Source organism: Dermacentor variabilis, chromosome 1, assembly GCF_050947875.1.
Source record: "Dermacentor variabilis isolate Ectoservices chromosome 1, ASM5094787v1, whole genome shotgun sequence".
NCBI lineage: Eukaryota > Metazoa > Arthropoda > Arachnida > Ixodida > Ixodidae > Dermacentor > Dermacentor variabilis.
In genome coordinates this window covers 242,002,679-242,018,276 of record NC_134568.1, presented here as the reverse complement: position 1 = coordinate 242,018,276, position 15,598 = coordinate 242,002,679, and the positions used below count along the sequence as shown (strand labels likewise).

The 15,598-nt window shown below is 44.5% G+C and overlaps 1 protein-coding gene across 2 annotated transcripts in view; it reads right to left on the bottom strand.

Annotated features, from left to right (window-relative positions):
- The window catches only part of LOC142560335 (E3 ubiquitin-protein ligase AMFR-like), a 197,501-nt gene that overhangs the window by 168,473 nt on the left and 13,430 nt on the right, over positions 1-15,598 (bottom strand). The window contains exon 1 of one of the 2 annotated variants that reach the window (XM_075672354.1): positions 8,757-8,930. The exons of the other annotated variant lie outside the window; for it this stretch is intronic. The gene's annotated coding sequence lies outside the window, so the exon portion shown is untranslated. Of the gene's footprint in view, positions 1-8,756; positions 8,931-15,598 lie in introns of those variants that run through there. 2 annotated transcript variants of the gene reach the window in all.

The following is a 15,598-nucleotide window of genomic DNA, read 5'->3' as shown; positions in this document are numbered from 1 at the left end:
CGTCAGCACGTTGCCGCAATCGGCGGAACGTGTATGCACCCAGCGTGGCCACGCGTCGCACAGACGCCGTGACGCCTGCAAGCCTGTGATGCCTGCTTTCTTGTCGATTGCTACATGTTTTGAGCGCACCTAGCCTGCGTTGCGGGGAAGCACACTTCGCTTTCAGTCTTATATTTCAGTTGCAGAAAAGCAAGCTTAGGGTTGATGCAGCGGATATACCACGCGTCTTTTTTTTTTGTACGAAAAATTTAAAAAACAAGCGCAAGGAGCTTATAAGGCAATTTGTCCTGTTGAGGTGAAATACCTGAAGAAGTGGACTTGAGCGACAAATCGCAACGTCCAGGTGACTAATTAAAACGATTCACTGTATAACTTCCTAGTTATTTGTCTTTAGGGAATATGTTCCAATTTCGAAATTGATGCGAAGCAGTAATTAAGCCATTTCTCCGTAGTAGAAATCCGAAGATTAGCGCCACTTTCGAGATATCCGTCTCCAAAATCTGCTAAAGTGTGCATTGGCGTTACATGTTAAACTCATCCTGTGTACACATTCGGGAATCTATATGCTGGAACGCGTATGTATTTCACTGCAGACTTTAAGGCCGGATATCCCAAAATTTTCGAAAGACATAAGATAGGGTAATCTGGCGCAAGACAGGGGTAATGTGAGATCATCGGGAGTGGCCTTCGTAGTGTTGCAGACCTAAAAAGATTCCGTGCAGTGGAGCCCCACTTGAGATCTTTTGCTTTCTTTGTCTTCACTGACTGACTGTTGGCTCGATTAAAATGAAGCAACAGTCATTGTGAATGTATCTTTCTTGTGTGCTTAGCAGTATTTTAAAAAGAAAACCACAAATGCCTGAATTAACGTGAGGTTCACACATCATCTAGCTTAGTGCACACAGACAACAATAATATGAAGCTTGTCAGTGCAATGTTTTGTATAGACTTCTGAATTTTGTTAAACAGCGACCACCAACACGAAGTAGTGTGTATTATGTGTGCATGCGGGTGATGCGTGTACATTTTGCCACATTGCGGGCGCTCTTTGTTTCAAAGTGGATAGGGTGCCACTGACTGGCCACATACGAACATTTTGCAGTTACCTCAAAACAAATGGTCATCTGGCTAGTATAATAAAATTATTTGTGAGTGGATTCGCACACGGTACTCAATATGCACAAACTGCATGGCTTTGTTGACTACTCTTCACATACACGCAAAAAAAAAAATATTGTGCTAGAGGGCCTGACTGAGCTCTGTGTAATCATTCTGCTGTCATATGTATAATAAAGCACCACTGTTGTTTTACAGGTCAGAAGAACCAAGGCGCAGCAAGCAGGCAGTACGACCTTGCACGAAAGGCTCTCTATATTCAGGTGTCTTCAAGATTGAGTTTCAAAGCAAAAGTCTTCAACAACGTAACGCCGAGGCGACTTTGAGTGGCCTCGCATACATACGCGTTTCATACATACATACATACACACATACATACATACATACATACATACATACATACATACATACACACACACACACACACACACACACACACACACACATACATACATACATACATACATACACACATACATACATACGCATTTCAGCACCATTATGGTGTAACATGTAAGCTAGTTCTCGTGTAGAGTAGTAAGAAGTTCGCTATTTCTGTTTTGTTTTCATGTGTCTTATTAAGCCATCGGTTTTTCTTGCTTTAAAATTTACCACATCGTTAGAGCTGCCACCTGCTGTGTGTCATGCGCGGCTTCAAGAAATATCTGGTTCCTTGGCTTATATATTTAAAAAAAAGCGTTAAAATGAAATCAGATTAAGAAATGTGAAGGTGACAGCAGTTCTGCTATTTTGTCAGTCAATGACAATACACTTTAATCAATATCTGACTTTCCACAACAGTTTCCTTTTACATCAAAACAGCATTCGATTGTATTTGCATTTTTAAAATGCTCACATCTATTCAACGTGCACTTCACCATATCTGGACACTGTGACATAATACACGCTGCACACCCAGCTTGATGCTACTGTGTGCCACGAAATGGTGCATGAACACGCGCGGTCACAAATTCAAAAACATTTTACTTACAGGGTCGGGAGGGTTCGCTAAATTGGCTATCAGTGCCTATTAAACACAAAGCTGCGCGTATTTATGCAATTCGCTTACCTTGCTTTGTAAGGGCATGTCCTTTTTCTGTTTTTCATCCTTCACGCACACATGTGATCCGTGGCAAGCGGATGCTCATCTATAGCCTGAGAAATTGACTTTTAAACTGTTATAACAACAGGAGCAAAACTGATTTTGCTTGTTTTCTGAACATGGGTAGGTATTCTGTAAGAGTCCACCTAGTGGGCATGTCCACTTCGTCTGCTGTTGAATTTCTGATTGGCTGGGCTGGTCTGCGCGTCCGCAGCAGCGAGGTGCCACAGCCCATCGGTACTTCGGCAGCAGACGAAATGGACATGCCCATTAGGTGGACTCTTACAGAATACCTCCCCTGGTGCGCGTAAGCAGTTCTAATAATATTCATGTATTCATATTTATCTGTCAAATGACCTTTTGATGTAAAATGAAACAAAAATTCGTTTCCTTCTACAATGTCCTAAATTACAAATTATTTATTACAGCCATTGACAAAGAAAGTGTTGACCATATTTAACAGCAGCACAAGAAAACTGAGTTTAAAAAAAATGGAGACACACACGAGCGCTACATGTGACCTTTGTCTTTTTGCCCTGCAGTTAAATATTTTCAGCTTATAGCACATAGCCTAATTTTCGTTTTGAGACAAACTGCACATTTGCAGGATATTTGTTATCTTAACATGTTTCTGTGAGGCACGATAGACAATTCAAACAGGACTGAAGTTCACAGTACGATGGAGGCTAGAAGTGATAAACAGTGGTCGAACAAGGAATGTCGGCTGCAGTCAACGTTTCGACAAGCGAAATTCTCTTCGTCATGGCGGCAACTGCCCCCATGAAGGGAATTGCCCTTGCTGAAACGTTGGCTTCAGCGGCATTCCTGCTTCGCTCACTATTCATCGCGATAGAAAAGTATTTACACATCAAATTTCTGTACAGCGGAACAGAAAAAAAAGTGAAATAAGGGGAAAATATAAACAGATAACAGAACTTGTCTGTAGTTTCAAATGGATCATTGTTTTTACACAAACATTTTCTATAAAATAAAACAGGAAACAACATTAAAGTAACAGAAAAACTTGGAAAAAAAGACAGATCGTCTTCTGTGATACAAAACAGATGACTTGTCTTTAAACACAACATTTCTGTTACAGTAAACTAAAGAAAACTTGTTAGCCGAGATATAACAAAATAGAAAACGGAGCTTGACAGAAATTTTCCGGGAAGGCAGCTGCCAGAAAACTTTTTTTTTTAGGGAAATATTTTTTACAGCACGACGTTTGTTGGTGGTGCCATGAAAAGCTGGAAGTTGCATTCAATATAGGGCTGCATGATATCAAACAAACGTCTGAAGTGTATGCGCAGTGGAACGGATGCAGCAGAAAGGCAGCAGGGAAGTCTGGGCCCAGCACAAAGGGTAGCGTCCACAGCTTTACACACGTGCCAGAAAAACTTTCTGTAGCGGATGCACTCTTTGCGTACTACCAGCTATATGTCGGGAACCACTAGAGAGTCGGGGTGCGCCACCAAAAGAACATAACGAGGTAGGGAAAACCAGAGAATTAATTTTGGAATTTGGTTCTTAAAAAGATAAACTCCCACCCATAGAACGGAATTTTCACAGCAACTTCTAGAGCAATCTTTTAGCCAAACTGGCGCCGACCCTTGATGCTTAGACCTACCTTCCAGTGGTAAAAAAAAATGTAACGGTCGCCATCCAATGAGCATGAAGTTTGCTTGCACACTACCATACAGAACTGGTGAACGGAGATATAGAACGGCCGAAGCACTAGTAAAATACACTCAACGGTGAAGCGCTAACATGAGCACTGCTGGAGGTGAACCAATTCATCAAGCACAGACAAATCTAGAGCGCATGAAGCAGCGTCGAGTAAAGAAATGCGACAAAAAATTACGGAGTTTAACGGGACAAAGCAACGAGCTATGAGTCTATGACAGACGACGCAGTAGAAGCTCAGGGTTAAGTTGAGCACCTGCGGTTCTTTAATGTGCACCCAAAGCATTCTGACACCATGTAGCCCGCAAACCTTGTGCTGAGTAACAGAACGCCATATCCACTATAGGCCAACGCGGCCGGTAAACGAGATAACGAGCCACTGTCGAACATCGGTCTCCACGCCAGAAGAGTAACCGACAAGTGCACGAAAATGATTCTCATAAAGCGCGAAGAAAAAGATACACACGAAGCAAGCTCAAAGAGGCAAGGCGGCGCCGCGGACAGGCATGGTACAGCGCCGAAGGTTTTTCGGACGCGTTGCGAAACGTCTCGTCAGTGCCACGTGCTGCGGCTTTCCCGTCAGACCTTCGCCGGCAGTGCCGAACGCTGTAGACAGCCAGGGCTGACTGCATACGTTAAAGGAGATACGCGTTGATTCAACGGGGGCCATGCAGTGCAGCAACCACGGATACACCGGCGCGTGGGTGCGGCATCCTGGAAACGCGTGCCCCGACGACGACGCAGCCCGTCCTCTCCCGCTTTGCCACTGGCGTCGCCAAGGATGCATTTTTATATGGCCGTACATTCGCGTTACTGCCTAGAGGTCGATTCGGCGGCCTCATCCGCGAGGCAAGACCTTGCGAAAACAGCAAGCCGGAGGTAGCAAGTAAAGCAGCAGGTGCAAGGGCGACTGGCAATTCACCACGTTTACTCCACGCGACCGATACTGCCATAGTGGTAAATAAAACAAAACAAAACGAAACACAAACACACACATGCAAACAGGGATAATAATAATAATAATAATAATAATAATAATAATAATAATAATAATAATAATAATAATAATAATAATAATAATAATGTGCAGCGGGGATGCGCAACAGTGCCCATTTCTACGCACTCGGCCTTGGGCCTCCCCCTACTCCATCTCTGTGCCAATTGGCATGTCACTCGCTAGCGTTTCCGAGCAGCAGGAAACGTCTTGTCGAAGACGCCGGTACGGCGCTGGGGCAATCGGGCCCGCGCGAGTAGACGGAAGCGACGCAGAACATAGCGGACACACAGGTGGAGCAGCTGCCAGAATAAATTCGGCCGTATAACTTTAAACTTCCGTTCGGAAGCACCAAACATATGCAACTTTTCTGGACACATACCAACTAGAGCCCCAAGCGGCCGTGGCACGAAGCTAGCGCGTTTTCAATGGAACGAGCGGGTTTTTCGCGAATAATTAAAGCTGCAGGTCGATTATTGAAAACTGCAGGTGACAGACATGCATGTTCTGGAAGACAATCCACACTAGACAAATGCAGTGATCATGCTGTGGAAAGCTAGAATTTTGTTCCCCAGAGCGGCTAAAGATTCAGGAATCGAAGCCTATGGAAACGACGAAAATTTGTACTCGATTTTCCAGGCGAAAACAGTCGGTGTGATAAAACTACGACCGCTATCGTAATAGCCGCTACAGCGTATGTAGTCCGGAGACTCAGCGTTCAGTTGATGTCTATCTCGACTGTCTACACACGGTGCAACACCGTTCCCAAAAGCGATTTTTGAAACACAGTAGTGCAAATTCGCCTGGTATCTTGATAGACCCAAGCATATCATTGCGGAAACATCGGAAGCCGTGGCCGAGTGGTTTAATCGCACGCACCTACCGTCCCGCGTCATGCTGGCAGCGCTTCAATACTGTGCTCTTATTTCTTATCAGATTCTTATAAGTCGCATAGGACTTAGTTCCACACTCAAGATGGTAGCAACACAAAACTCATGATTTGGTTTTCGAGCGGTGCTCTTCAAATATCATATTTTCTGTTTCCTTCCTAAAAGGTAGCAATGTGTTACTCGTTTGTTAAGTCATCACTTTTATAATCAGACTTTATTGCTTGGACAACATAACAAGCATGCACATATCTTTGTGTTAAGTTACAAAAAAAAAGAAAAAAAAAAGAAACTATCGTGCCTTGTAGCATGGACATACTCAGGAATTCCGGTGACTGCGCCTTCACCACTCTGTGGAAATTCATGGCAACGCACATGCGTAACTGAACGGGCAAAATTTCAGAAAATTTTATTTCAATATATCGGCCGAGTATCAATAAGTTTCAACTGACTGCGCCGAGGGGGCCGTTACTTCTTAAAAAAAATGCATTAAAAAAAATTATGGGCTTTTACGTGCCAAAACCATTTTCTGATTATGAGGCACGCCGTAGTGGGGGATTCAGGAAATTTTGACAACCTGGGGTTCTTTAACGTGCACCTAAATTTAAGTACAAGGATGTTTTCGCACTTCGCCCCCATCGAAATGCGGCCGCCGCGGCCGGAATTCGATCCCGCGAACTCGTGCTTAGCAGCCCCTCGCCATAGCCACTAAGCAACCACGGCGGGTAACGTGCATTTATGGCACTTAGTCTGAACATTGGTGGTGCGTTAAAGCAGTGTTTTGATCAGGGATGGGCAGCTATGTCACGGGACAGGAGCAAATGGTTTTGCTCCCTCTCGGCAGGGGGCACAATGACTTGAAGAAGAGCCAAATTTAAACCGTAAAGCGATTTATTTCAGTTGGAGTTTGAACGGTAATTGCAGAGCGAGTGTCATTCAGTCTGTTTGCACGCGCATGTTTCTCTAAGGCAGCCGGTAAGCAGACGAAGTGTATATGCGTGTGCAGGCCTTGAGCGTACGTGCGTGTGTACTTGCATTTGCGCATGCGCGCACGGTTGTGTCTCAAGTATTTGAACATGCGTGTGCATGAGTGCGTGTATGCGCGTGCGAGCATGCGCACGTTTGTGTGTGCGTGCGTACATGTGCGTGTGCATGCGGGAGAAAATGTGTCGTATCTCTCTTTCTCTCTCTCTCTCTCTCTCTCTGTGTGTGTGAGAGAGAGAGAGAGAGAGAGAGAGAGAGAGAGAGAGAGAGAGAGAGAGAGAGAGAGAGAGAGAGAGAGAGAGCATTTCCCTGCTTACACCTACTCTCGGGGACCTAGCTTATAAGCCTAGTTTAGAATTAGTGTTAATATAGAGCCTCCGTGCAAAATTTGACTTCTGAAATCAAGAAAAGCTCGCAAATATTGCCGTTTTTGATACCGAAACCGAAAAAAGCCACCATTACAGTACGCCGGAAGTGAAGCATAATCTAGAGCGTGCGGCTGTCTCCTTGGCATGACCTCCGCGATAAGGCGGCGTCCGTGGCTGCCTTCGGTGCGCAGAAAAAAATCTCGGAGGTTGGGACTTAGGTAATAGCGACAACGCCCCAGGGGTACGCGAGTGCCAGCCCTGCGTTCTTGTGCTATATATGTTACGCGTTATCTTTCAAATGTTCAAGCACTCGTGGTTTTCTAAACACTGCAAAGGTAATAAAGTCTCCTCCCACAAGCGTAATCGTTGAGAAAAAGTTGCCGTTACAACGCAATAACTTGTTGTCAGTGCTCAAATTGAAATCTCACGATGCTATTTGAAGACAGAAGGACTAAGTTTAGACAAATCCGTGTGCTTCCCATCATTCCCAAGCAGGGTGGGTGAAACATCATACTTGCAGCTGCAGCAGGCACTAGTGCCACAGTTCCCTCTAGTATAGGAAACTCTATGGCATATAAAAATCCAGGGACGTCACGAGTGCGCCCAGTTAACTCGTGAAATTAGCTTCACTCTTCGTGCAGCTAAACCACCGAGCGGTAAAGCAGAAACGGTTGCCTTGATCACAAATTGTTGCAACTTCGATCGAACGCATCTACGAGATTACCTGTATAATGAAGATTCTTTTATGTCACGGCCGAATTCCTATATACCATGTGTATTGTAAACGCTTCTACAGCGAAGACCACTGTAACACATTCACCAGTACAACAAAGGAATATACGCGTGACCGAATGCTGATTCCTTGCATTAGAACGATCGCATATCGAGGTGCTGCCACTTCCCATTGTAGCCGCCGATGACAAGGATTTCTATGCACACCCTTCGAAATGGATCGGCGACAAATAGCTATCTACAGCCTGCTTGGGCTAATCAAGTATTAAATACGTGCACAGCAGTCTAGCACTTTACCTATCTCCACTTTACCTTTTCTCTCTTCATTAAAACCTCTATCGCTGTATTATACACCTATGCCTGTAACGGCTACGGTTATATCAGTGTCTTCGCTGATTTCTTTTTCTTCACCAATTACTCTAAACACCTAATGATTTTTTTTAATTCGCTTTGAATACCAGCGCTTTTGGAGGGTGCACGTTGTATATAGGAAGCGGTGCATAAAGGAAGCACCGCCGTAAGGGTGGGTCCGGACACATCAGTAGCTATGGAAGCGCGTCCAAGGGTGGTATTCTGTAAATGTCCACCTAGTGGACATGCCCATTTCGTCTGCTGCTGAAGTTCCGATTGGCTGGGCTGGATTACACGCCAGAAGGAGACAGGCGCCTTGAGCCAATCAGCACTTCAGCAGCAGACGAAACAGACATGTCCACTAGGTGGACACTTACAGAATAGCCTCCTAGGCCAAAGAGTCGGCGCGTACCCCGTGCCGGCCATACAACGAAATGCCCACAGCGCGTGAGATGCCCGAAGCAGTTTGACCCGCCTACGTTAACAGATTCTTAGGGGCCGCAGCGAGCAGGCGCGCACATACGGGCCCAGGGGCTCACCGTTGCCGTCTATAAAAAGACGCGCGACGTTTGCATTGCTCCGTCTGGAAGCCATCTTTCAACGACTGTCTGCCGTGCGGTTGTCCAGTGCCGACGTGCTGCACGGGAAGCTCGATATGCTTCTTCTTCGCCGAACTCAGCATTAAGACCGCTCGCGATAGCGTGACCGGCGCTCGCTCAGCGCTTCATCAAAACATGCAGTGCAACGACAACGCGCATTCGGTTGGCCATGCCCAAGATGGCTCCAGGCCAAGAGGCGCATTGCCCCTGCCAAAACCCGCTGCGGTCACTGAAGACTAAAATAACCGCCATGTTGTTTTCCAAACAGCCGCTTAATCTGAGCGCTGAACATAGGTCAGAAGTACCGCGGCGTGCCATTGCAGCCGGTATATTTTAGGGCGGAACAATCGGAGACTGCTCGATCGCGATCAAGCTGATCATGGGGGCAGTGCATGCTTTTGCAAGCCGATAAGCGCACATCGAAGACTCCGCAGGTGTCCGGTCCTCCACCCGTCTTCAACAGCAGCGCAATTAGTATGCTCAAATTCGCTAACAAACATTAAAGCAGGTCCTTGAAGCCCTGTACGCCTGAAATCACCGTTCGGATTTTATTACAGCACTGCACTGTACAATGAACACACTGCATGACCGGAGCGCCAAGCAAGAATTCCGACGACGTCAGGTGACAGATGCTAAACTACAGCACTGATATTACAAAGAGAGGATCTGCTATACATGAGGCACGGGTTGCACAACTCATCGGCAAATAACAGTCAGGTTCGATATACGTTATCAGAACCATCGCTGACCGAATCAAGTTCAACCATCATTTGACAACATTGACGAAACTTTAGGGATTAAGGAGCGGAACGACGACATTGAGACAGCTGCCACAAATAAAAACTACCGTATTGATCCGAGTACAGAATTTGTTAATGCGTAAGATTCTGCTGCTGCCCATCAGTTCGCAATCCCATCAGGACTTAGATGGTAATGAAATGATGTAACGCCCACGCAGCGCTCACCTGCTTCAACGATTCTTCATGCCTCACGTATCAGACTGAACCATTTTTCATGACTTCATGCGAAAGCAACATGCACACGAGCCAAAGCTAGGGCTGCACTTACATTCTCTACAATGGAATGCCAGGAGACCATGATCAGTCTGGCCTGTACAGTGCTCATTAATTCAAATGCTAACAATACTTTAACTACTTCAATGCATTATTCCGTTTACAGTTCTACCTGCTTTTATACCAGTGGCCTAATACGAACTCCAAAACGTACACTTGGGATTACTGCATACTTATAAACCGGCTAACGAGCATTTACACGTCGCACTTGCATGTAATTACGAGTAAAATGCGTTCGTTGCTGTTCGCCTTTCAATATATGAGCACGGTACATACTTTTTTTCCACACGGTATAATCGTAGACGACACCCGTCTGACAACTGAAACTTGCTCTCGTGAACACTGCAAACTTCGCTTTTTTTTTCTTTTTTTTTTTTTCGCTGTGCTTAGCAATGTTTTCAACGTGACCCCAAAGACTAACGCAAAAATACCGGCAAAGTGGCAGTAAACCTCACAGGAACTTGCAGACAGGCCAGCCGGCTTGACATGTTCACGCAATGTCTACAATTCGAAATCAATATGGACTAAGAACGACAATACGGCACTCTGTCTTGGTCGAAGGGCTGTGCTCGCTGTAGACCACAACGTAGCAATAAACACCCTACCACGACTTTGTCAAAATGAACGTGTCTCATGCCACATTTAGAGTATTGCATCAATGTAAAGATTGCTCGAGAACTATTGTGTCAAACGGACTACTGTGCAAAAAAAAGTCTGTAGATCTTTTCAAAGGGTAAGGAGGAAAGGACTGGCAACCAGCCTGCTGTGAGCATTTACTATTTTCTCGCTTGTACGGGCGGGCCCGTTGCTGCTTGAATGTGTTGCATGTTGCAATCACGTGGTGTGGAACGATTTGGAGATGCCCGAGCTCGATCTATGAAGTAGCTACGTGATGTCAGCTCAGACGAGGGCCTCGGGAAACCTCTGCAATCTTTGGCTACAGCAGTAACTACAGAAAGCGAAACTTCATGGCTGCGTGGAGAAGCGACATGCCTCACCAGCTTCTGTGAGTGTGTGGTCCTGAACTAGCTTGCCTGCATCGGTTTCACTCGACATAGAGCAGTGGCTTCCACGGATTATCTGCTTGAATTGGAAGAACTGAATTGATTGCTTGTCGCGGGAACTGAAACAGTGCTTATGCATGGCGAGCTCAATCCAACCCCGAAATATTTAAGCACCAATCGTGAGCACATTTGCGTCAGCCATCGGTAAGGTTATCATGCATTTGAAATCTAAAAATTAAATTATTGCGTTTTACGAGCTAAAACCACGATAACATAATTAGGCACGCCGTAGAGGGGGGGGGGGGGCGCTCCTGATCAATTTTGACCACCTGAGATTCTGTAACGTGCACCTAATTCACGGTACACTAGCATTTTGCCCCCATCGAAATGCGGACGCAGCGGTCGGAATTTGATCCCGTGACCTCGTGCTTAGCAGCACAACGCCATAACCGCTAAGCCACCGCGGTCGGTGATTTCAAATCTAATATGCAAGGTCTACGTTGAACCTCTTGTACAAGGCCGATGATACAAAAGATTTGTGCATCAGCACTGGCCCTCTGCCCAGCAAGGCACTGATATCCACTGGGCACCTCATAAAAAGAATAAGACTACTCTCTGCCAGGGCAAGATTTCTGCAAAACAGGTCGGCGCATCGGAGACAAGCCGAACACTAAACAAAAAATCGGATTTAAACGCCTTGCGGTTGTTATATGCTCACAAAACTTATTTCATCCAGAGTCAACAACCTCGTCTAACTAACGAACTAGTCGCCGCAATGTATCTACAAATAAGAGCTTGAGCACTTGTCGAAGTAAACAGTAGAATGGAACCAGCGCTGTTATGATCGTCTCGTATACATGTTTCTTGAACTACTCATTGGTGCTAAGCCAAAGCCTAGACGAACAGGGCGAATGTTGCAATAAGGGCACATTCGTTAAACGAATGTATGTAAATACACAACTGATCTCCTAGGCTGATTGTACGTTCAAACGCTCGCCCGCATCGCTCCGTCCAGCTCTCCGACCGCAGAAATTCGGCCCCATATCGAGTTACATCACTTCAGTACATCTCCCACAATCATTTCCAACGTAGAAGACGACACGTCGTAGTATAGTGTGACGTGAGGTCTATATATAGACTATGTCAGCTGTACACAATTCTGAACACGGTCAAATTCCGCCATGTTGGCACTTTGAACCTATTGGATAGGAAGTAGCAACCCTGTGAGCCACTTTTCTGGACATTGACAAATACCATCATGCTGCAGAATTCGCCACCTTGTCAGCTCTGATTGGCTGAGAATGTTGCTATGGCACCTCTGACTGGCTCAAAATGGTTCCATTACAGAATCTGACAATAAGACGGAATTGAACAATGTCCAGAAGAGCACCCCCGGTATTCAACTCATAGGCTGTGTTCCAATACTCGCCGTAGACGGCTAAATAGATACCCATAAGTTTTGGTACAATTATAGTGCCTAGCGTGTGCTTGCCAGTATATTCTAGGCATCATTGTACAATTCTGACAAGGCCGGCAAAAGATGCACCTTCGCGAAAACACCATCGAAGTCAAAAACGAAGCAGGCTATTTTACTGTCCAAACAAGGAGGGGGTTGAGTGGAAGGCTTAGAAACTCAACGGAAAGGTCACCTGCTCACGCGAAAACACAGTCACGCCTAGTTAGCGCTTAATCTAAGCTACGTTGTGTTTTTTATAGGTTCGCACATGCCGAGTGTTAAAATACAGCGACAATATGCGCTTTCCTTAGTTTTTTTTCTTGTCCAAGCGAGGTGGCGTCACATCGCAAAGGCGTCTTCCAGGCGGTTCCAGATGCGTTACATTACTTGGGCTCGACGCTGTCTTCCTAGCTGTCAACTTAGACTATTTCCAATGCAGAATTGGAACCCATCCACAGCATTCGCCGAAGCCAACACACTCTAAAAACAGTTGCACCCTTCGGTGTGTATATTTGCCACACAACCATAATCGTCACCTGTCTTGTCCGCATATCCTTTCTTTAACGCTGCGAGCCCGGTACTTCCAAGACACGAACGGCATGCGCGTTATCAGCATGACAGAGCATTCTCGACAAGAAAGTAGCGAGCGCAGCATTTTCAAGAAAGGAAACGCAAGCAAGACAGATGACAAAACATGGTTAACGAAGAACGGTGGAAATTTATACGGATTACCTAATTATATCTCCGAATACTGTAACCGTGACTCGACCCGTGGTGGCGGTTCCGCCATCTTTATCGATTCATCGCTATCATATAGGCGCCGTCCCCCCCCCCCCCCCCCCCCCCACGACCTCTTCTTCAATAACTTGAATTGCGAATCGGTGTGGCTAGAATTTGATCAGAAAGTTTTTTCGTTGAACGGCAGAAACACGATCACTGCATCAAACTACCACTCGCCCTCATCATCAATTACTCATTTTTGCTCACAACTTGAATGTATGTTAAACCTACTTGTTTTTCAAAATAAAAACATCATCATATGCGGCGACATTAACATCAGTATACTAGGCCCTAATAGTCATACGCGCTCTGATTATGTTCGCGCTTATCAAAGCTTTGGCTTCTCCTCATTAATAACGGCTAGTACTAGGTGCGATCTATCAGTACCAACACATTAATTAACCATATCTTGTCCAGTTTGACGACGGATGTCCCGGCGGCTGTAATAGACTATCACTTTAGTGACCATTATCCTGTTTTCCTCAAGTGAGGATCTGCTCCGTCGTCCCGTCACTCAAAGGACAAACAATATACTAAATCGGTTTTCAACACAGAATTGTTTGTTTCCTTAGTTAGCAAATAAGATTGGATTAATGTCACAGAAGCTGAATGTCCTGAGCTATCTTGCAACTTATTTTCTAGTCTGATCACAAATTGCATAAAACAGACTACATCGTCCATCCCAATGACTCGTTGGTTCAGTGCGCGAAGAAATCCGTGGATCACAAATGGGTTGCTGCGGTCAATTTCTAAAAAAAAAAATAACGACAGTGGGAGCTTATTAAAGAGTTTCTGAACAAAATTCCCATGCGCGATTAACTAAAATAAAAACTGCATCGAACACTTATACTGAACCAAATGATATTGCCAACGCTTTTAATGAAAGCACTCAATGCCCTCTATTATTTCCCCATTTGTCGCGCTGCCCCCATTCTTTTTACTTATATCCAGATTCTAGTGCAGAAGTTCATCCGGCATATCATCACTTAAAACAACAAGGGCGGGTTTAGATTCCATTCACCCTTCAAGAAAAAAATTAACGATACAGTTTCGACTGTTCTTGCTAACATCATCAACAAAATGTTTAGGAACGATACGTTTCCAACCTCCCTAAAAAACGGAAAGATAACTCCCGTTTTCAAGAAAGGTGAGCGCGAAAGCATAAATGTCCAATCTTAATTCTTCCATTTTTTAGCAAAATAATCGAGAAGCTTCTGCACCAACGCCTAATGTCATACTTAAAAATTTCGACCTACTCTCTCCCTATCAGTTTGGCTTCCGTACAGGGTTGTCAACTGAACTGGCAATCATTAATTTCACGGGTCAAATTAAACTTGCTATTGACGATGGATCACTATTTAGTGCAGTTTTTGTTGACCTTACTAAAGCTTTTGACACTATTAATCACACCATTCTCTTTCATAAACTCGAGACTTACGGAATTACTGGTCCAGCTTTGAATCTTATAAAAAGTTACTTCAAAAACAGGTCACAGGTTATCGCAGTCTATGATACCATTTCCAGTGCCAAGATTACTAACCAAGGAGTACCTCAGGGATCTATTCTAGGTCATTTGCTTTTTCTATGATTTATCAATGACTTGCCCCTAACACTGCGCCACACTGACTACTTACTATATGTGGATGATACAACTACACACTCATCTCACAAAAACATTACGGTATTGCAAGCTCAATGCTGATTTAAATTATGTCAGCGTTTGGTGCAAGAATAAATATCTGCGCATTAACCCATCAAAAATACATTTGTAATATTTCATTCACAATTATTAAATGAGGCTCCCGTCGTGCTCACGATAGGACAAGAAGTAATACCGGCTACTAACGGCACGAAGTTTTTAGGTGTTACTTAAAACGAGCATTTAAAACAATCTTCACGTTCATTCCCTAATACAGAAAGTTTCTTTTGGCATTCATGTAATCATTAAATACCGTAACTATTTCCAGAGACACACTGTTCTTTCACTATATTACTACCACATTCATAGCCATCTCTCTTACCGTATATCGTCTTGGGGTAACACTTAGTACTGTCACCTAGACGCCCTTCAAAGCCTTCAAAATCAAACGCTCCGATTAATGACTCTTAATATTTTTACGCACTTTAAACCTTTGTACAAGTGTCAATATTCTGTCACTAACAGAATTGTTGAAACAAAAGGTATCACTACTTATCTTTAAGCTTAAACGTTATGACTCCACCTTAACCTCGCCTTTTCCAAATTATTTCCACAGAAATACTAACATTACCAGGTTCTCTGCAAACGATTATTTACTACTTCTCCACGTTCGAACAAACTACCGAAAATTAACTGCTGTCTTCTATGGGACATCGTTTTGTAATTCTATACCATAAGAAATTAAATCTTCATCATCGGTACATTTGTTGCTATACCTCCACAAGAAATATATATTACACAAGTTATATGAAGAATTCCACTAATTATTC